Source organism: Vicugna pacos, chromosome 14 (assembly GCF_048564905.1).
Source record: "Vicugna pacos chromosome 14, VicPac4, whole genome shotgun sequence".
NCBI classification, from domain to species: domain Eukaryota; kingdom Metazoa; phylum Chordata; class Mammalia; order Artiodactyla; family Camelidae; genus Vicugna; species Vicugna pacos.
Genome location: NC_133000.1, coordinates 71736415 through 71758016, shown reverse-complemented (window position 1 = coordinate 71758016; position 21602 = coordinate 71736415). Strand labels below are relative to the sequence as shown.

General features: G+C 51.5%; 1 protein-coding gene and 1 non-coding gene across 2 annotated transcripts in view; both read left to right on the top strand.

Moving 5' to 3' along the window:
• Positions 1–21602, top strand: part of COL4A1 (collagen type IV alpha 1 chain) — a 129169-nt gene that overhangs the window by 25487 nt on the left and 82080 nt on the right. The window lies entirely within an intron of this gene.
• Positions 5074–5146, top strand: TRNAV-AAC (transfer RNA valine (anticodon AAC)). Its single transcript has one exon. It is a non-coding gene; the product is annotated as a tRNA-Val (tRNA).

Here is a 21602-nt window from a genome sequence, read left to right as displayed (position 1 = left end):
TCTCATAAGTAAGACTTTTTTTTAGCATTTGCTTTGAGCGCTGGGGGACAGGACAGCCTCATTTTTCTAACGTCAGGGAATGGGTTTTTCCTGGATGTGAGCTCACTTTCTGAAGCTCTTCTTAAAAAAAATTTGAGAATTTTGGCCATCGTTGCCTTTGCAGAAATAGGTCCTGCACTACACTTTCCTAGGAGAACTTCTCTGAGTGGCTCAGGTCGTCTGGCCCCCAGGAGGTGAGCTGCTGAGGTCTGTGAAGGTGTCACCGTGCCCTCGGTGGGCTTGCGCTCCGGGCTGTCGGACTGCCACCCTGCTTCCCCACCTCGAGCTCACTTCGCGTTTCCCGCTGCTTCACGCAGCCCCCCCCCCCCCCCCGTTTAACCCACCCTCCGAGGGACGATCAGGCAAAGGGGGGCTTGCTGAGTCGGCCACGTTCCGGGGTGTCTCCAGCAAGTTGTCTTTTTTAACTGTCACAGCTGTTTTACCAGGAAGCGACCATTCCCACTTCCACCACAAGAGTGCTGGAGTCCGGGAGGTTACGTCACTTGGCCATTTATGCCCAGCCGACATTTAACTGAGTTTGTGAGCCTCAGACCGTTTTCCCCTCTCACGCCACGCTGAAAGCTTCAGGGGAGGTCACGTGCCAGTTACTCCGTATTAAGCGCTCACTTGGCTTGGTGAGGACGGCCGCCTTCTTCCAAGGGGACCTGGTCCTGCCAGTTCTTTCCCTGCACATCCCACACTGCCCCCTTCCCACCCGAACAGTCCCTGTCGTCTTCTGCATCCTGGGTCAAGTCCAGGCTCCTAAGCCTGGACCTTTAGGCTCTCGAAGGCCGTCGCAGGCACTGGAGAGCCATTTGTAATTCTCCTGCCCGTTCTGTGCCGGTGTGGCCGGGCCTGTGCCTGGGCTGAGGGCGCAGCCAGCACCTGCCCTCGCCCTGCCGCGCAGGCATCTCCGTGGTCACCGCGGCCAGCTGCTGTGTCTCACGTGGCCGGCGCTCAGTAGCAGTCTGTTGAACTTTTCTCCTGGCACCAGATGCGTGAGCTTTGTGACAACTGCTTTCTGGGACACTTAGTTGCATTGTTCCGTCTTGTTTTGGCATCTGTCGTCCAGGTGCTGACCGCGTGGCAAGTCTAACGCAGGGTTAATAGATACTGTTTTCTACGGAACATCTTAAAATCCTGCCCTAATGCGTATTGCCCTAACATCTTGCAGGACGAATTGTTTTTCATTAAGTGGCTGTTGTACGTCTTACTGGGAACCAGTTCCAGTGCTGTGACTTGGGGAACTGCTGGCGTCTGGAAGTATGAAATACAGCAAACTTTATGATAGCCATGATCGACTCCTTGCTGAGCTCCATTTGCTTCTGATGCTCCAGCTACAGATCAGTTTTCTTTGTCTAAGCGTTTCATAAATGTGTGTCTCTGCAAACTTGGAGAGCAGGGAGCTGGCTTCCTTTGCTGGTGCCAGGGAGCGCCTAGGGACTGGTAAGGGCCACTCAAGGGAAAGCAGGCTGTAGGCGCAGAGATGCTTTGGAAAGATTCCACATGTGCTTCCATTCTCCTGATGGAAGATGCTCAAGGCATCTCAGCTCGGGGATGCAGTCAGGGGACAGCCGTGCAATTCAGGAAGCGCTGAAGAAAGAAAAAATACCTCCATCTCTGGGCTGCGGGTGCTGCCAGAGCCCCCAGGCAGGGTGACCCTTTTAGGCTGGGACTCCCCAGTGACTTGCCACCCTCTCCCCAAAGTCCCCCCTGTGTCCGCCTTTGAGGTGCTGATGTGCGTGTGGCTCTGCCTCTCCTCTCTCCGCACACCTGGAGCTGGGACACGCGCCTTTCTCCCCCCCTGCCCCGCCCGCCGGGAGGGCTCACTGGACCTCAGCTGGACGTGGTCCTCTACATTGCAGGGGGTGGCAGGGAAGCCAGCGCGCCCGCTGGGTGACCGGAAATCCTTTCTCCCGTGGCCGCATTGTGTCATTTGTGCCCGCGTCAGCAGCCACTGCCCTCGCTGCCAGGTTTTCTTTGTGGCTAATCCCGAGCTGCTCAAAACGGTGAGCTGCGTGGTGCTGCTCCCCGCGGACCGCGCCTCTGCTGCCTTCTATGCCCTTCTCAGAATTCGGGGTTCCTTTCCAATTTTCCTCTGTATCCTACTTAAAAAAGACATTTTATTTTAAAAATTGAAACGTGGAAAAGTTGCAAGAATGTTGAAAATAAACTCCTGAAACTTCACAGCTCGACTCATCCGTTGTCTACGTCTGACACATTAGTGTTGTCTCTCTCTCCTGCTCCGAATTGTTCCTGTTCCTCTCTGCTGAGCCATTTGAGCCAAGTTGCAGAAGTTGCCCCCTCAGCCACTAAACACATCTGCCTTCTCTCCAGGGATAAGGCTGTCCTTCTACTTAAATGTAGTCTATTTATTAAATTCGGGAAATTTAACATGTTGCCATTCTGTAGCCAATATCCTGTCCTTTTTCAAATTTTGTCCATCAGCCATACTGCCCTTTGTTGCCCATCTCCTGTGGCCAGTGTCCCGTACAGGATGACACGTGCACTCAGCCACACTTCAACGTTTTCCTACCCACATCCCACTCAGGGACCATGCTCCCATCAGCGTGACTCCTGGGCTGGCACGGGGACCCTGGGATTGGACCCTTGTCTTGCCTTTTGTGCAGTATGATTCAAAGTGACAGTGATGGGCCTGCGCAGAAGCTGGCTGGGACGTGTCCACCTGACGGCACAGAGAAGGTCATGTCAGCCTCTCTCTGAGTCCTCGGGTGCTGCCTGAAGCTGCTGCTGTGTGGACGCTGTGGCCCATCGGCCCGTCCGTCCATCCCCAGACTCTGCTGCAAAAGAGCTGAAGCGGGGAATAGCTTTCAGCGCTTTATCTGGGTGGCGATCTTTTGCTGTGTAGGATTTCCCCTGTGCTGCTGGTGCGTGACTTCATTTTTTGGGGGATGCAGTGTCCCCCTCGGTCCCTTGCTTGTGTGCACCCCGCTGGGAAGGTCACTCTTGGCGTCTGTCCTTTGAAGGTGGGTGTCTGGGACTGTCTCAGCACCAGTGCTGGCAGGAAGGTGGGCACCCCCAGTGCAGTCCCAGCAGGCATGTCGGTTTCTGGGGTGACTCTCAGGAATCCCTGTGGAGTCTGCCGAACCTGGTGTTCAGTCTAAATCTGCTTCCTGATGATGAAGGATGGTTCTGGCTGAAACTGAATTAAAGCGACTGTTTCCACTCCCAGAACCCAAGATTGCCAGCAGGATGACATGCTGCAGGAGTTCACAAAATACATCTTTTGTTCTTCTCATTTCCTCATAGGATGTGCAGAGAGGTAGGGGCTACACACAACCTTTCCCCGATGCCCCTGAAAGCCGGAGAGGGGGCTGTGTCCCCTCTGGTCGCCTTCGTGAGGACCGTTGGCTGAGCTGTGCCCTGGCTGTCTCAGCGGGCTCTGTGGGCTCCCCGTGAGGCTCTTCCTCACCTGGGTGTGTGTGATCCTTAGGGGTCAGTCACCATGACCTTTGCTGAGAGCCTAGATGTTGTGTGACTTCCATGCCAACGGGTTGGGGGAGGGCGTCGCAGTCTGGCTGGTGGCACTGGCTCTCCTCACCAGGCCTTTGACCCTCTTGGCATTTATGACTTACCCCAGGCCCTCGTGCCCTCGCTGGTGGACTCCGGCTGCCTGGGCTGCAGAAGGGTGGACTCCGCATGGGGAAGGAAGCCAGGTTTTCTCGCGGTCTGCCCCTCCTTCTCACCTTCCCGTGATTCCCCACCTCCCTGCCTTTCATCTCACTGAACGGAAATCAGAGCACGCTTCACTCGCTCCCAGGTGTCTTAACGTGAACTTGAAACGTTTGCAGTGTAGCTGAGAACCGAGACAGAGACGCCAAGCTCTCCAAGTCCTCTGGGGGGATGTCGGTGGGCCGGGGCATCTCCTTACTGCTGGCGTTAGCTCTGCGAGGCGGGGCCGGCGGTCCTGCACGTGCTGGTTCTTTAGGGACTGACTGGGAGGGGAGGAAGACGAGTCTATTAAAACAGAGCAGGGACAACAGGGAGAAGTGTAGAAAGGGTGCTGAGCGCATCTGGTCCAGGGGCCAGCATCATGGTAGCTCTCAGCTCTACAGGACCTCGACCCCCATCAATGCTGGAGAAATGGGGGAGGGGAGGGGGAGGGGAGAGGAGGGGGGAGAGGGGAGAGACAAGGCAGAGAGAGGGAGGGAATTGCATTAATATATTTGAGTCAAATCAGTCTCCTTTAACAAAAATGCATCTTTTTTTAAAATTAAAGTTACAGTTTTTATTGTCAGTTACCATGTGTCAGTTTCTGGTGTGTAGCACAATGTCCCAGGCCTGCATGTACACACATGTGTTCGTTTTCATATTCTAAAAATGCATCATTTTGGATTGAGAGAATCTATGGGACTGGAGTTGCAGTTCCTTGATCTAATCAGAAAAGGGAAGCAAGAGGGTGCATCCACTGATGTGCTTACCCTTTTGCCTCCTCCTCCCCCCGCCCCCGGCCGCTCCTCTGCCCGTCTGAGGGGTTGCTGGGCGCTTGGTCTTGGCGGTGGGCTGCAGAGGGGTGCGGGGACAGCTGTGTTTTCAGCTCTGGGCAGAGACCCGAGCAGCCTAGGGATTTGACCCAGCTTCTCCAGGGGGTGGAACTGATGGTCCTCTGGGAGTGGCAGGCATGTCATTGAGAGCAGGGAACTGACGTCTGTGGTTTGCACCTCCTTGAATGTCTAATCCCCATCTGGCCCTCCCCAGAATGAGGATCAGCTCTGTGGGCCTGCGACCTCAGAAACTAACCCCGACCTGTGGGATGTGCAGGTTGGGCGCCAGCTCCAAGCTCAGGCTGAATCCCTGACCGGGGACAGGGTGGAGGCTGCGTTCGAGAGCTTTCTGTGGGGAAAGTCCTCTGCTCAGCGAGCGCACAGCTGCGTCACCGACGTGACTGCCAGCAGCACCGGGGATGAGGGTTTTCTGAACTTGGTCTTTGGATTCAGCTTTTACAGATGTGCTGGCACCAGAAAAAACTCTGACCTACTTTTATTTTTTTTTAAGAATAATAACCACTTGTGGGGAGGGTATAGCTCAGTGGTAGAGTGCATGCCTAACATGCATGAGGTCCTGGGTTCAATCCCTAGTACCTCCATTAAAAATAAATACATAAACCTAATTACCCCCCCCAAAACCCCCTAAATGAACAAGCAAAAAAAAAAAAAGCAAACAAAAACTTCAAAAAAGAAATTAACCCCTCAACTGTTTAATTTTGGGTTTTCCCAGATCCACTGTTAGGAAGTTATTTTTACTTGCTCCTAACACAGATAGTCCCAACTTTTACACTTCTTTACAGTTTGTAAAATAACCCTACGCAGTCGTGATAAGAAATGATCCGCAAAATAGTGTACCGTTTAGATTATTGCCTTTGCGCTTGCGTGAAGTACACCATTGGTAATACTTCCATTACCCCACACAAGAGGCAGAATTTCATTCTTCATTCATTCCATTCATTTGAGAGAGAACATTGGTTTTCCGTTTTGATGGTGGAATACCGCAGGGCTGCCCGTGCTAATGTGGGCTCCGCAGTCAGCTGGGAGGTGGAGAGCTGGCCCCATTCCTCCTGACTACCCGCTTTGCATTTGAGACGAGAGCGACTGGGTGGGTTTCCCACACAGCGCTGTGTTCTGCCAGCTGAACTCCAGGTCCAGACCTTGAAGAGCCGGGTCACGGATGTTGGCACTCCTGGAGGTTGGAGTCTGCCCCGAATTCCCCGGAGATCTTCCACTTTCTTTGCCCGGGGGGTTTGCTCCCTGGCTTGGGCAGAGAAGAATGGACCATGTCCTCCTTAGCTGCGTGTCCCTCAAGTGCTCTCCACTGAGTAGATGCTTCGCAGGCGGGTTTGAAGACACTCAGGGTTCAACCAGAGAAGGCTATCGGCTGGGGAGAATTTGGGTCATTTGATTAAATTCATATTCACAATTTCAAGTGTAGAGCTCTGGCCCACTCTCTGCGGCGGGAGCTCCCTGACGCTCGTGGGGTTTGGGGGGTTGTCTGTGCTCGGAGTTGGGGGGGGGTTGGTGACTCTTTGCAACACTTAAAATGAAACGTTGAGTTTATAACCCAGTCCCTGACAAGAAAGGCATCATGCAGGAGACAGACTCATCGAGGGAAATCATTAGGACTGAGTGGAAAATTCGGAAGGGCAGTCGATTGGGACCGCTGGAAGTGTAGGCCCTTCACCTGGAAATTCCAGGTAGCTGATAGTGATTTGTGCAGCTCAATCAGGAGACATGTGTTTCCCCTGCAAATGCATTGTTTATGCTTTCCTCCCCATTGTGTACACTCAGACCCTTGGGTCAAGTGCATGGAATTTCCGCTTCTTTGTACAGTAATGTGACTGTGGGCTGAGAAGCATCTCAGAGGTTGTTGATCTCTGCGGAGTTTTGTCCAAATAAAGACTAGAATTCAGATGGGGAAGCAGACATGAATTAGAGCTTGGACTCCCGGGCTTCAGTTGTGCACACATAGGGCTCTCCTGAAAGTGACTTCTGTTTTCTGACTCACTCTAGAGACATCACCGCGCCCACTGGAGAGTTCAGTTAGGGCTACTTGGGAGGCGAGCCTGTTCTCAGGTCCGCCTTCTTGATGTCGTCCATCAGGACGATGGCAGCTTGCTGTGGGAAGAGTGAGGGCCCAGGATGGGGCCGTGGTGTGGCTCTTAGCCCCCAGCCTCCAGCTCTGCTTCGGGCAACTTCAGCACCTCCCAGGGCTTGGTGAGGATTAAATGAGAATCTGTGGCTCTGGTTCTGAAGTGCCCACAGCCCACAGTAGGTGCTCAGAAAGCACTGATCCTCCCCCTTCCTCCTCTGATGCGGGTTCAGTGGTGCACACTCCATTCTGCTGGGCTCTGGGGTACCGCCGGAGAGAAGAGCAGCGGGGTGACGTGGGTGGAGGGGAGTGTGGGCCCCCATGTCCTGGCCTCCCTCCTTTTTGCAGCCCATCTGCCCTGTGAACCAGCCATGTGGAGGGTTTGACGTGAGTGTCCATCACTCCGGAGACAGTCGCAGGTCCCCATGGTGCCTGGGCAGTGGAGAAGGCTCAAAAGCTTTTTGGACCAGCGTGGAGGTCCCTGCTATGTGCTGGGCTCTGGACGAGGCTCTGGGGATGCACATGGGAAGAGATGTGTGTGCGATCAGGAGATAATGTCTGGCCAAGTGCCCAGGTGTCCCTCACGCCATCTTGCTGTGGCCAGTCACACAGGAATGGAACACAGATTTCAAACAGCATGACTCCCAGTGATGACACTCAGGCAAGTGGCCAGGTCACCTCTCCCCCGTGCAGATCCCTGAGGTATGTCCGAGTCCCTGTGCAGTCGGTTCCCTCTGGGTAGCGGAGGCCCTTGGAACCTGGAAGCATCCGCGCTTTACTAGGAGGGATCTAAGTGGAGCAATCCATCTGCATTGTTTGTTTTTTTCAGTCTGCGTTTTGTGTCTTCCCGGTTGGCTCAGGGAATTCAAGTCTTACACAAATTTTGAGGAATTTGAGGAGACACTTGATTTAAAGGCGAGAGTGCCCTTGGGCTGCAGGAGTCACGGAAGGCGCTCTGGGGCTCCCTTCCCCTAAAGGCAAGAAATGGCCGCGCTGCAGAAGAACTAGCCAGAAATAAGCAAGTGGGTCCTCAAATCTGGTGGGTGGAAAGAGAGCAGACACCCACACCTTTTTTCGGGGAATCTGAAACCAGAAGCCGACAGCCGAGAACTTGACTGTCCGCTTCTGGCTGAGGCCATCCTTTCCGTGGGCACGTGGAGGGGTCTCAGTGAGCCAGGGAGGTATGTGGTGGGCACTTTGCCTCTCGTGATGGGCCTCATTCTCAGCTGGGAGCATTGCTGGTAGGACTCCGAGAAGAGATGGAGGAATTTGGGAGGAAGCTTTTTTCCCCACGTTTTTTTCCTCACTGTGGTAAAACACGCCTAGCATGAAATGCACCATCTTAACCATGTGGAGGTGTGCAGTTGAGTGGCGTTAAGCGCATTCACATTGTGCCGCCACCAGTACCACTATTTCACGCTGGAACCCCACGTGCATTAAACAGGGAAAACCTGAGTGGTCTGCGTCAGTAGGAGGCAGCCACGCACACTCCGCACGCGCCTGGGGGAGCTCAGGAAAGACGGTCTTGTCCCCTGTTCTCCTGGTGGTACTTGGTTCGTAGTAAATATGAAGAAGAAGGATGCTGGAGTTGCAGAAGTTAGGGGCCCATCCTTGGTCGGGGGGTGGTTGCTGGCAGTCCCATGGGATGCAGGCTTGGGGGAGGAGGGTGGCTCCTGGCTTCAGAGCTCAGGATGGAGATTTCAGGTTGGGTTGCATGGTGACCTGATCACAAGGGCAGCAGCATTCAGAGTGACTGAACACCACTGTCTGCCTCACACACCTGAAAAAAGTAGCCGCCTGGGAGCGTGACACTTTGGTCGATGGCCCTACCTGCGTGGTGTTTGCCAGTTGACAGTCACGGACCTCTGGTTTCTGGGGCCATGACATTAACTTCATTCAACTCAAATGGCTGATTTGTTTTGCTTTAAAATGAACATGATCAACTTTTGCTTTCACTTTTTTTTATGAACCCAAAAATATGAAAATGGTTCACAGACGGTCACCCCGTGAGCTTTTCCTCTGCTAGGCCCGTTTCCTGTCTAGTCAACAAGAGTAAAACACAGGAGGAAAGATGGACAGATTTGATCCTACAGCTCCGCAGGCTAAAATAAGATTTCCCATCACGTGCTCTGCTCCACCTAGATTTTGTAGACAAGCCTTTAAAAAAAAAAGCATTATTGTTGGTGTAATGCTTTCAAGCGGTTTGTTTAGATTTGCATGAAGTTTAGAGGAAACATGTCATGTCAGACGAGAGAGTGAACCACGCAGTCGGTCGCCAATGGAACCACCTAATTAGGGCCAGCGAGCTGAGGACAGTACAAGCGGTCAAGGCTGGACAGATGCAGGAGGTGGAGGAGAGGATGATTTGTTGAAAGGAAAACAAGATCTGGAGCATATGGCCTTCAAAAGGTACAGCACACAAATGAACAGGATGGAGAGACCCAACTGCATGTGGTTCTGAAAGTGGCGTGAAGTGTGCACGTCTCAGGACAGGCTGCGGAGGCTGCCTGGCTCGCTCCAGGGGTGGAGGGACCCACCAGGGCCCGGGGGAGGCCGGGGTGCCCAGATGCCAGACCGTGGATTTCGACGTGTCGTCGTGCCAGGCTCTGGGTGGCTCAGGGTTGCCGATTACTGTGAACCAATATGTTGGTTGGTAGATCAAGGCTGCGTGTATCCTACGTGCATTTCCCATTTTTCATGCTGTGAAATGCAATTAAAAGCACCTACCTTCAAAACTATCCTGAACGTAACATAATCTTTGCTTTCTCGAAGATATTTGATGCTGTAAGGATTTAAAAAATACGTACTTTGGAAACCACAGTGTATTAGCTTTCTTTGTATGGTACGATAATCAGAAGCTCTGGTTGAACTAAAACTGAAATCTGTGACTGGAAAGCAAGTATTATTTACTAACTTATTGATTAATTTATCACTCACATCAACTGTAATTCCAGACTGGATTTTTCATAGACAGAAGACACGTGGCTGGAGTAAATGGATTGAAGTATATTTCAAGATTCAAAGCATATGTCACCGTCTAAATTAATCTGAGTCTGGGTATTTTGGGATACTAGTAAAAAAGTGTTGAGGTATCCACTCACTGTTACAACAGCCTGTCTTGTGTTTCACATGCTTGATGGTGAATTCATGATGTAGACGAGTAATTGTGCAGACGGGATAAATTTCACCTTGGAAGAGACACAGCCCAAACCGTGATTCACTTGTTCTCAGTCTATTTCAGGACAGGTGATGCAAGGTGGGGAAAGGAATTTTCAGGTTGTAGCATTCTGTCTCTCCAAAGCACACTTTATCCAGGTATTTAGGACTGAACTGTTACAAGGTCACAATGCATCTGGTGCATTTCAATCACACACCTTTTGATTTATGTAATCACTGTGACAAGGGATGTGCTTCTGTGAGTGTCCAGCTGTAAAGGCTTTTTCCCATGAGCTCTGAGACCTCCCTCATCCTCAGTTGTTGTGTCACAGGACCTAACGCATCATAGGCAGGCAATCGATCCTAATTAAGTAGGTGAAAACCCTTACATTTATTCTCTGAGTAGCCTGATCCAAACGATAACTCAGTTTCTTTTAATGGCAGAGACAACTGGACTTGCCTGATTTCAAAACAAGTGTATTTCCAAGTCGAGAGTTCTGTAGAAATACACTGTGAATTAATGTAAAGAAAAGCAAGTCTGGGGTTTAAATAGTTTCGCCATCATGAAGGAATATATCCATGTATATGCGCTCACTGACACAGACACATTGATGCCTACTATCTTTTGTGAAAGTAAGTTCAATGGCAACCCCTGAGTTTATGTCAGAAACGACAACACACTAAAAACACGTGGTTATCTTGGAGCTTGTGATTCACGTATTGACTGGGATGCTGCTGATTCTTAACAAGAGATTAATTTACAGCTCAGAGCCCCCTTGTAAATTCTAGAGAGTGGTGCGCGTGGACCCGCACAAGGAGTTAGCGTTGGAATCCAGCAACTAGAAATAAGTAGAGAAAAAGGCAGCCCAAAAGAATTGAGTCATCACCTGGCATTGTGTCTACAAATCATTAAATGAATTGGAGGAGGAGGTCATTTTGGAGGTCAAATCGGATATCTTGACACAACGAAAAACGTACATTGATGCCACCCACCGTGGTTCTACTTTGTAAAGAGGGGAGGTGACCCCATTGCCAGCTGTCGTGACTTCGGCTGATTCCGTCACTGCGTTTTAATCCCTTAGGGACTTTACGTTTTAGGTCTTGTTGGGCGAGGCTCTCCTTCGAATGGTTTTATCGGCTTTGGACTCATTCCTAGTAGCGTCTTCCCAGAGCTGGCCCGGCCCGTCGCGTCCGGCCCGTCTGCCCCGCGTTCCCCGGGCGCTGCGCCCTCTCTTTCAGTTCATTTGCTTTTGCTCTGGTTAGTTTCCCCTCTTGAAAAATGCCAGCTTTCCTCAAAGGTGGAAATAAGAATGGACTGTTCTGGAAAAGAACCTCTACTTAGAAATTTACAGAGAAATTTGAGCTCTAGAGTTGGCGGTTTAGAGCGAAGACACTAACGTTTTTCAAAGAAAGAGAATCCGCTCCCTTGCAGCACATGCAGATTTTCATCAAAATGTGGAACTGCTCTAAGTAAAAGCACAAGTGTGGTTCTGGTTTCCAGCAGGATGAACCTCACCGGAAGGTAGTCGCTCTGACTTGTGTTCACCGTCCAGTCCACCTGGACTCAACACGGATTCTCCTTTTTAACCGTCACTGTAAGTGGTGGCCAGAGATTTTTCTAGGTGTTTCTAGATGTTAGATGTTTATATAAGCACTTGGCCATTAGGAACCATATTTTAATCTTGTAATAACCTTTAGTGGAAAAAAATATGAAGGCGAATATCTGTATGTGTATGTGTGACTGGGACGTTGTGCTGGACGCCAGAGATTGACACATTGTAACTGGCTGTACTTCAATTAAAAAAAAGGGGGGAAAAAAAGAAGCCGTATTTTTATTTCCACAGATCTCCTAAAAAACTCTCCACACTAGGGAATGGGGAAGTAAGTATTTGATGAATGTAAGTGAAAAATGCAGAAATCAGGGTTATTTGTGTATCATTCAAATTGAAGGGCCAAGAAATGGAATGAGCGATATTTTTCCTATTTTATTTGTTTCATATTTATTTTTATAATAAATCACAGATGGCTTAAGTCTACTAAATTAAAAAAAATTCTCTTGGAAAAGAGAAGATTTTCTGAAGCTGTAACGCATTTTGACGGGTATTTGTCAATGGATTAGACCATTTGGTCTCAGTAGTTCCTGGTAAGCTGAAGGGCTGGTTTCTTAAGTGTTGGGAGCAGGGCCCTGCTCGGGGTAGGATGGGGCCCGTGGTTTGGAAATGATGCCTATGCGCCCACTAACCACGTGCGGCTGACCCCGGAGCCTCACAAGAACCTCAGAGGTGTCTCCTGGCGCCTCTCATGGCCGCAGTGTAAAGACTAGAGTGTGTCATTGAGAAACCACCACTTCCACCAGCCAAAACTCAGCTTCCTTCTGTGGTTTACCCCATTTTTTTCCTCCTTTTTTTTAACTGCAGTATAGTTGATTTACAGTGCTGTGTTAGTTTCCCGTGATTCAGTTGTGCACAGACATTCCTCTTCATATTCTTTTCCATAGCAGGTCATTACGAGATACTGAGTATGGTTCCCTGTGCTGCACAGGAGGACCTTGCTGTCTGCCTCTTCTCTGCATAGCAGTGTGCATCTGCAAATCCCAGACCCCGACTGAGCCCTCCCTACTTCCTTTCTCCCTGGTAACCAAAGGTTTGTTTTCTACGTCTGTGAGTCTGTCTGTGTTTTGTAAATAAGTTCATTTGTCCCATTTTTTTAGATTCCACTTGTAAGTGATACATGTGGTATTTTTCGTCCTCTTTCTGACCTGCTTCACGTGTGCAGCCATCTCCAGGTCCATCCGTATCGCGGCCCCGTTTCCCTTCTTTTACTGTAAGTGTCAGGTGCTCATTATCCCGCGGAGTTCATCACGTGGAATTTCTGTCGACATTCTGTTTGAGTTTTCAGGCCTGACTGTGAAGATACAATTGCAGTAGTGCTACCCTTGGGGAGCGATGCTTCCAGGAGAGCGCCCCCTGGGCCTGGAGGTCTGTGCTGCAGCAGCTGAGAGTCTGTCACTTACAAGGCGTGTGCATCCTCGCGTTTGTTTTTGTTAAGTGGCTTTACGGATGGGTCTGGTACTTGAGACTGAGCAAAGTCACGGAGATGACACTTTGGCTTTGTTCTGGCTGGCTGGGATGAGTCTAGGCATGAGTACTGTTCCTCAGACACGTCCCCTGTGGGACCAGAGAGGTGAGCAGCTCTAATTCAGCAGTGAATTCACTGATGTTATATTCTCTGTGTGACGTGCTGTGTGTTTACACTCCATCCTACAAGAAGGAACATCCATTTTTCTATCCTTGTGCCTGAAGCACAGCTTCCCTGTCCTGGGGTGGGATGTCAGTTGCCTTAGAGGGGCCCTTGGACCTGCTGTGGGGTGGCCGGATCCGTGCTCCCCGCCGCACCAGCCGAGGCTCCTGGGCTCTGCCCTCCGCAGATTTCTCAGCATCCTCTCCCTGCTCTGAGTTTGGCTCCCCCTGCTCCCTCCTTCTGGCATGTCTGCCATCATGGGCTCGGGGGTCGCACCCATGGTTCAGGCTCCTTCCTCCCTGGGTGCCCCTCTTCTTCCTCTGTCTCCCCTTTCTCGGGGTGTTCCAGCCCATCCCAATGACATTTCCTTCTCGGGCGTCTTGTGTTTTCACAGCAGTGGTCACAGCCCTCTTTCCCAAGTCGTTTAGTTTTATGTGCGTTTTCCTCCGTCTAGACTAGAATACACTTGAAGGAAGGAAACCATGCCTCGTTCACCACCTCTGACGTCACCTGGAACAATACGTGAACGTCAGGCAAGTTTATTGTCGTGTCACCAGCTCCAGCAGGCAGTTCCCGGGGGAGGGGTGGGGTGACCGGCTGAAATGAAGCTTGGGGGGGTCTGTATTGCTTCTTGGGAAGGATTTACATTACTTCCTGCATCAGTGAATATGATCATGAGTTATATGAGGTTTGATCAAAAAAGGAGAATCTGAGATGTGCTGTTTGACAAATAAAGATCTTTACATCAGGGTTGTAGGATTCACAGTAGAATTACCAGCTAAGAAAGTGAAAACCTGCTTTTTTCCCACCGAGAAATACAACATGTCGCGTTCTTTCCTTCCCTCCCCTCCCTTCCCTGCCCTCCCTCCCGTTTCCCATTATTATTGATGGAATCACCGACTCTCCCATCACACCTGCCAACCTAAAGGTTGAGAATTAAGTTTTATTCAGGGACCTTACTGAGAACTAGAGCCGGGAGACAGCCTCTCAGGTCGCTCTGCGGGCCTGTCCCAAGGAGGTAAGGGAGGAGCCGGGATCCACAGGAGTTTCTGCTGGGGGGAAAAGACACTTAGTCATCGAGACATCAAAAGAGTACAGCTAATCACAAAAAACAGACACCTCGTGTTAATGATTTTAGTGCTTTTCTGTGTGTGGGAAGATGCAGAGTCTGGGCTCATTGGAATCATTCCTCTGATGTGCATCTTAACTCTCTAGGGCGCACACCCTGTTCTCCATCCTGAATCCTCTCCAGGTGCCCTGTGGGTGGGGGAGATGTTGGCTACAGTGGCTGAAGGTTTCATGGCTGCAGCATCCTTTGTTTACTGAAATGGCAGGCATTTTGTCCACACACCCACTGGAAATCCCTTCCTCTTCTGCACTTAACACAGGTCATCCCTGCTCTGTCTTCTCCATCGCTTGAACCCTGCTGGCTGCTCCTGAGGTTCAGCCCTGTTCCCTCCTGCCACAGCTCCCTGGTGGGTCTCCCAACTCCCACTCCCTCCTCTCTCTGATCTCCTTCACACAGTGGACTCTCATTGCTAAAATGCAGAGAAAGGGACCCGTCTCCCTCATTCAGAACTTCTAAATGCTCCAGATGCTGTCCTGTTGGAAAGAAATCAGTTTGGCTTCCGTTCAAGGTCCGCACGGCCTGCCTTCTCCCAGCCTCTGCAAGGGGACTTTCCCCAGCACCCTCACCTGACTCTCCCGCCTTGGCCCTTCTCCGTGGGCATGAGCTTTCCCCTCTCAGAAGAGGCCCATACCGTGTGCTTGGTCACCTTCCTGCCTTAGGGTTCGTCCTGCAGGGCTCAGGGCTCTTCTGTTAGTGGTGAGCTCCCTGAAGGTACCTGTCACCCTGTTCTCCCAAGGACAGGGACAGTGCCCCACGCAGCGGACGTGCTCATTAAGTCCTTACGGAGAGAGGGAGTCACAGCCCGACAGCCAGTGCGCCCGGCTGCTGCCTGCCCCGCAATTCCATGGAAAAGAAGCGCTTACTGCCCGCTTTCTAGAAGAGGAACATATCCTGTTAGGATGGGAGAGAGAGAACGTGGGGCGGGGGCGGGGGCGGTCCTGGAACCTGGGTCATGTTCCAGACCTAGACTGCGGGAGGCCGGGGACTTCTGTAACCTGGGGAGAAGTCAGCAAGGATTTATTATGTTTAATTGTTTCAGTTGGTAATCCTGTTACCCCTGGTTTAATTAAACTGTTTGAGTCTCCTGTTGGTCATACTTGTAATATTTCCTTCGTTGCTTAAGCTTCCTCTGTTTCCATTTTTAGTGTGTTACAAACTGTAGGGTCCTGAAAGGATCAGGCAGTGGGACACGATAGGATAAACAGAAAATTGACCCCACTTTTGAAAACCCAGGGTAAAGCCATCTTCACACCTGGGGGCTTGTCACCGGTCACTTCCCGAGAGCAAGTGGAGCCTTCGAGGTGTCTTTTTAAAGATAGCCAATATACAGGGAGGGGACAGCTCAGTGGTAGAGTGTGCACTTAGCAGGCACAAGGTCCTGGGTTCAATCCCCAGTACCTCCATTAAAATACATGAACCTAATCACCTCTCTCCCGAAAATAAAATATAGTCAACATCTTACAGTGACCTCTAATGAAAAAGAATATGGAAACGAATCTGCGTGCGTGTATGTGTGACTGAAACATGATGCTGTGCACCAGAAACGGACACAATGTAAATGACTATGCTTCAGTTAAATAAAACACTAAAACACACACACACACATACGTAGTCTGGTCGATGGGAGAGCTCCTCGGCGCACACCCCCGCTGACAGCCGTCCGGGAGAGGTACGCAGTCCAGCCGTGCTCGACCAGACCGCCGCGGTTCCTCACTTGCAGTGCGCTTCCTGGGTCTCAGCGGGAGACGTGTCGGAAGCTCACCAGCTGTCCTTCTGACTCGCCTTGTAGACCTGGCGGGGGGTAGTGGGGTCAGAAGCTCGTAGCCATTCTTCAAGGGCAGGGGCCATCTCTAATTCCTTTCTTGAGTCCTTGCATCTTTGCAACAGTATTTTTAAGATAATGTGTTGACGTGATGTTGCTAAGACCACGAAACAAGTATGTTTAAAGAGACGTGTGAATGTGGGATTCACGTACGGGGTGAGAACCAGAGAGTCTCAGTGAAGGAGGTCAAAGGGGGAGACTCTGATAAGTTTTGCACAAAAACCAGGTGGGTCACGGCCTCGGGGTGCCCTGCCTCCCCCCAACCCTGCCTGGCCCTTTCCTTCCCTCCTGCCCCTTCCTCCCACCCCTCGCTTCCTTCTCTCCCGTCTCAGCCCTTTAAAGCAGTCTGACACAGGGCATGTCTCCTACTCCAAGTGGGTTTAGTCATACCGAAGGGCGTGCAGAAGGTGCATTGGACTGCTGTTTCAAAACGGAACTTAGAGATTCTGTGGGCAATACATGCAGCCTCAAAATTCACCCCCCCATCTGTCTCAGGAACAAGCTCTTACTCCGTCCTCCCACCTGGCACCCGCGCTCGCCTCCCAGCGGCTCCCGCCGGCCCTCCCTCATCCTGCCGCTCTCCTCGAGGGCACACCTCCGTGGCCACTTCCCTTTCTAAGATGCTTCTTGGCTCTGCCCCTGACCACGTGTCCTCCGTCCCCACCCCCACCCCAGCACCCTGTGCCCTCTCACTGGGCTTGGTCTCCTTTGCCTCTCTCCTCACTGCAAAGCCCCCACCCCATGTCCACCTTCTCTGCTGGGCCAGCACCCTCCTCTCTCACTCCAGCAGGGCTGCCTCTTGGCTCCCTGCGTCCCTCAGATGGGGCGTAGGCTCCTCCCCAGGGGGTCTGTGGGGTTCTGCTCACCGTCCCGTGAGATGCCCTGTATCGCCATTTCTCACTTTTCCATCCCGCTGGCCAGCGCGCTCAGCTGTGGGTTCTTAGCATCACGGCGGATGGGGGATGCCAGCCCTGTACCAGGTGTGCGATAGATGCTCAAAGCTTGTCACCTATCAGGTGACAGATGAGCACTTGGGCAGAGGCTCAGTGAGGGTGAGTGCGGGGCCTGGGGCTCCCTGTGGGGCTGGACTTGGAAGTGGAAGTAAGAAGTGAAGGCCAGTGTTGAGGGGCAGTGGCCCGGCCGGGCTGGGGTGTGAGGCCGGATTCGGGGTCACAGAGCCAGACCTGGGGGACAGGGAGTAAAGGCTGGTTTGCGTTTGGGAGCTGCAGGTAGAGGAAGGGCGGACACCAGCTCGCAGGGACCACGCCACGTGCTTCAGTGTGCTGGAGGAGTGGACGGTTTTCCAAAGGTGGGGAAAGAGTCCAACTTATTTTCATGCCCTCCTGGGTAAAGTGGGCCGTCCTTCCAGGGGTGGCTGGAAAGAACAAGTTCATGGCTCTCTAGGGACGAGGCGAGTCGATGTGGGAGGCGGGAGGCGGGGGAGGATGGGGTGTTGGGTGTGCAAGGCAAGATGGGGGGGGTGAAAAAAGCAGTAAGGGAGCCTGCAGCGAGAAGCTCCAGGTGAGACGCTTACTGACGGAGAGCTTCTCCTCTGAGCGTAGGAGCTGCGAGCTCCTGTAGGGCCAGGGGCCTCTCGGGCCTCACACTCTCCCAGTGGTCACTGGCTCTGGGAGAACATTCTGGAAGTGGCTCAGGAGGCTGACCCTGGGCCTGGAAACTTGCCCAGATGGACTCCTCCGTGTTTGTACTTCAGGCCAGTGAGTCAGAAGCCACCAGGGAGCCCCCGTGCTCCCCCAGCTGAGGTCTCCAGGCAGCGTTTCCACCCTCGACCCACCAACTGGTTTCACACGCGGCCATCTGAACCACTGTCACGTGGCCACGAATTATAGTCACATCTGTTTGCAGCAGGACAGCCGATGGCCTGGAGGGGAAGTGCTGGACTTCTGCCTCACTCCCTCTGGTCCAGGTCGGTCCCCTCCCCCACCCCCGACCTGGCCAAGGACATGTGACATCCACCCCCACTGAGTGGGAGAAAGGCAAGAAAAGAAATGAAAATGAGTCAGCCCAAATTGCACAGTGGGGGAAACCTGAGAACAGAACTGCCCTCACATGTCGGTGGGCAGGGGAGCCAAGAAACACCCCCATTTCCTCCCGCTGTTTGCCGGGAGCCCCACCGGCCCCTGCAGATGTGGCCTCGGACGAGAAGCAGCCTAGCAGGCATCTCCCAGGCTCCGTTCTCAGTCAGACCACGAGAGAGGCTGCCCATCACAAGGCCAGCTTGTTTCTCGAATGTTTCATGCTTTTTTTTTTTCACCAAGAACATATCAACACTTGTGGTTGTTTTCACATTAGAGCAGAAGTATTTTGTGAGCCTAAAAAGTCGTGGGGGATATTCTGTTTCCACGTTTTCCGTGAGTGACTGGAACAGAAATAGTATCTTGCTTATTAACTCAGTCTTCCTGTTGAGTTAGTGATGAATGCTTATCTTCGCATCTCTTTTCTCAACGGAGGTGCTGGAGATGGACCCATGGCTTCATGCATGCTAAGCACGCACTCAACCACGGAGCCACACCCTCCCCTCTTTTCACATCTTTTTGATCACATCTGTCTTACATGTATCAGAACAAAATGGTGATGATAGAGTGAGAAGAAAGCAAATGCAGATGAGACCACATGGATGGTGAGCTCCTTGGAGATCCGTCACCCTGAAGTCCACAACACCAAGCATGTTTTTGGAAGTTCGGAAACGCCATCCCAGCGTGTGCTTGGAAGAGATGACTGTTTGCACTGCAGCATTTGGCATATATTTTGCTCTCTGTTTTGTTACTAATTTTTGAATCCTATACACACTTTTTTTGGGGGGTACATTTATGGAAGAAATGCGTGAAATCAGAAAGGCACAGCTCAGTGCCTCTTGTCCAAGGTGAGCGTGCCTGTGGGAAAGAAGCCCCATCAGGAGCCAGGACGATTCCAGAGGTCTGGAAGCCCCTGGGGTCCCCTCGCGGTCCCTGACAGCCCCTGGGGTCTCCAACTTCATTTTGGTTACTTTTGAACTTGGCCTAAACGGCATCCCCTGGTTAGTCCTTATGTGCCTGGCTCTGGTTTGCTCGACGCTAAGCCGGTGAGACGCACCGCCACCGCCGCGGACCTGCCTCGGTGTGGAGCGGTACCGCTAGGGAATACAGACCACTGTGTTTTTATTCCGCTCTTTCAGGTCAGGCTGCTGTGTGCAGTGTTGTAGTAAACATTGTTGAGCATGCATTTCTGGAAAAAATATTTACCGAAGCACAGCCAAGTACAGACATCGTAAGTTCATAGCTCAGTGAAGTTTTACAAGTGTCACCACGTACCCTGGTCAAGCAGAGGATATTCCTGCTCCCAGAACCCTCGCAGGCAGCGCCCCCGCAGGCCGTGCTCTTCTGACCTCCACTGCAGGTGGTTTCGCTCGTTCCCCACCCTACTGCCCTGGGGTGAGACAGGCATGCTCTCCTGCGGGAGAAGTTTTAAGGTGCTGTTCAGGGCAGTCCTCTCGGGGCAGGGGTTCCGCGGAGGTGTAGACAGCCATTGTGCAGAGCCTCACGGCCGTAAACTCACATTTGAAACAAGAATTACCGGGAAGTAGCACATGGTAGTTAAAATCACAACCAGAATGGGAGTCAGGGTGTACATATTAAAATTCCCCACGTGTACTCTGTATTTCTTTATCATGTTTTAATATCCCCAAAGAGTGTGAGCTCATGGTGCTTTTTGGGGGGATCATCTTTTATCTTCCACGCTAACATTTTTTAAGGCAGGGGGATGAAACAGAATGAAAAATGATAGAATTAAGAGGATGGAACGCCAGTGGCATGTGCTGAGGGTGAATGTGAAATGGTTTCCGTAATGATGCTGTATGAGCCTGTCTTGTGATGGACGTCTGCCACATCCCTGTGGGGCAGGTGCCGGGAGAGGAGCTGCGGGAAGGCTGTGTGCTGCTCAGATCCCGGGGGTGCTGTCTGTCCGTGTTCCAGAGGGGAGGTTCTGCTCGGCGGCCGCACCATGGGGAACAGAAACTCCATGCTGGTTTCTGTACGCTTTCAATTTCTGCCCAAGGAGCCCTAAAATGCATTCCTCTGCCTCCGCCTACTTCTTTAGGGGGGTAGATAATTGGTCAAAAGAATCCCTGAAGAAAGGCTACAACTAGGAAGAAAATGGGGATGGTAATATCACCGCAAAACTATTCTGACATTTTGCACAGCGTAGAGAATGTGAGAAGGAATTTGAAAGATAAGCTGTTTAGACTTGGCAGAGCTCCACATGTCCCTATTTGGCAGGATGTGAGACACATAAAAATTGTTAAAGCAGGGATGTGAAAGGTCTATCTCCCAGCAGAGGCAGAAGGAAAAATCAGAAAACTGAGGGCTTCACTCTGTGTAACTCGTTTCACATATGCCTTCCTACATTAGACATGTCACAGTCAGCAAGTTAGCACGAGAGAGCATTCTTACACGCTCGCTCGCTCTCTGTCTTCACACACACACACACACACAGAGCAGTCGACTTCCTTGGTTAAGTAAAAAGGCGCCCTTTAAATGAAATTAGCGAGACTTCACTCCCCCCATCCTCACTGAGAACTCACTTGGATGTTGAGAGGAGCCTTCTGTGGGACTGCAGATCAGAGAAGACCGGAAATAGAGTTTATTTCAAATTAAAATCATTGACCTCCATCACCCCCCTTCCTTCTTTGGCTCTAGGGATGTGTATCATAAATCTTTGGGAATTTTTAGAACATAACATGCTTTATAGCCTTAATTCTGATGTTCAAGTCTCTGGAAACTTCTAATTGGGGCATGAAAGAAAATTTGAATGGTGTGAGTTGGACCATATCGTGGAAAGCATAAAGCGTCGAAGAGATGCTCCATTAGGAATGGCTTTGCCGTGCCTTTTGTGTTCCTTTCAAATTGTATTATTTGTTGGCGTTTAAAGTCGACCCCTGCCGTTGAGGTTGCGTGTTTGCGTGTGTGTCTGGCAGAGCTCACTGAGAACTGATGGGTGCTTTTTTGTTTCAAATATGACGAATTCAGGTCAGTTTCCATTTGGAGGGAACTCGTTATGCCCTCCTGGTCAGTTGTTGGCGGTCTGGATTGAGTTGGTTTTCATTAATTTTTTCCAGGCTTCTAGGGGCATAAACAGTGCTGTTCCCCCCCTGAGTGATTTCTAGGGCTCTCTCACTGGCCTGATTGACCCGTGTGGCTGTTGACCTTGGGGGGGCTCCCCTGTAAGATGGGCCAAGACCCACAACTTTTGACCTTTGAGATCTTCAGCCACATTCCCCATTTCCAAATGGACACTGTCTTCGTGACCGACTTCGTCATGAAGCGGGTGCCTCCCTGGAGGAAAGCACAGGCATTGCTCTGGGGACCTCGAGGTGGTTCACTTGACCGAGCTCTGGGGAGGGTGAGGCAGGAGGAGTGGGTGTGAGGACTTCACAGAATGTACCAGTTCTTCCCGCCCTAGAACCTGAGACAGACGGGATGGGAGCCCTGGACCTTCCAGGTGGCAGGGAAGGTGGCAGCCCTCGTAGACTCCCTCAGATGTGCAGCCAGCAGGGAGCTACTGGGGTCTGTGGGCCTGCATTCTGTCTTTTGATTTAGCTGAGAGGTCCAGATGCAA